Here is a 1,069-nt window from a genome sequence, read left to right as displayed (position 1 = left end):
CACTCGGTGATGGTGTTTGAAGAGGTGCGCTTTTTACAGACGATCGACAGACAAATCTCTGTACGGCCATTAGCGAAAACCTCGAAGAAAAATTTTCTTAGCCCAAGATGAAAGAATGACCGTGCGAACTCAAAAAGGAGAAATGGTGACGAATGGAATAACAGAGGACTCCTTTTATTTAAACGTGTCACACGGTCGAACACAAAATATATATCAATGATGATATACAAATAATGTTATACTTCGATAACATAGATTTCGTAAATACCAGTAATGAGACGATAGAAAAGACAACCGTATGAAATGAATAACAAGAGTTATTGTGTGGCATAAAAGATGTATAGGAAAGTTGGTTATACATCATTAGACGTATACCTGACTTTCCTATATAAAATTAGAGAATCTAAACGGAACGCTTAACTCCGGACTATCAACTTAAATAACATTTATTTCGGTGGTAAATATATACATCTTTAGCTCTTGTTGTTACAGCTTCTAATTGTGTGAGCATAGTTGTTGGGACGTTGTTCTGTAGGTGTAAGCGAGCTGTCGAGCGTAAGTCCGAAAGATGGAGAGTGACAGCTAAACACGTAAAGAGACTGTCTCCAGAGTTGGGTGTTGGAGACACTGCTTGACACGTCCATGCTCTATTGCTGGCCAGCAAGAAAGAGAATGAATTGAGCGGGAACGCTTGCTTGTTTAATTTCACACATGCGTGAGACTACGCATGTGCACAGCGTTACTACAGGGCTCCCTTGCCAGTGCGAGAAACGCACGATAATATAAAATCTGTTAGAACGCCTGAGGCAGGATGCCCACTGAAAACCACCAAGATGTAGCACAAAACACACACAAAGAAAAATGAAAGAAATGAATGTGTACTCGTGAGAACATGCATGCAATGTATAAATGAAAGAAAGTGTGTGAGTGCACAAGTGTGTGTGAGAAAAAACACAGAACATAGTAAAAGTGTCTGTAGAGACAAAAAATCCAGTTCGTATAAGAGTTACACAAGTTGATTTTGAATGTCCGTACTCAGGAAGTTGTGGTCAAGGAGCAGAGCTATAGT

This window comes from Octopus bimaculoides, chromosome 20 (genome assembly GCF_001194135.2).
Source record: "Octopus bimaculoides isolate UCB-OBI-ISO-001 chromosome 20, ASM119413v2, whole genome shotgun sequence".
Taxonomy (NCBI): domain Eukaryota; kingdom Metazoa; phylum Mollusca; class Cephalopoda; order Octopoda; family Octopodidae; genus Octopus; species Octopus bimaculoides.
This window is presented reverse-complemented; position numbering follows the sequence as displayed.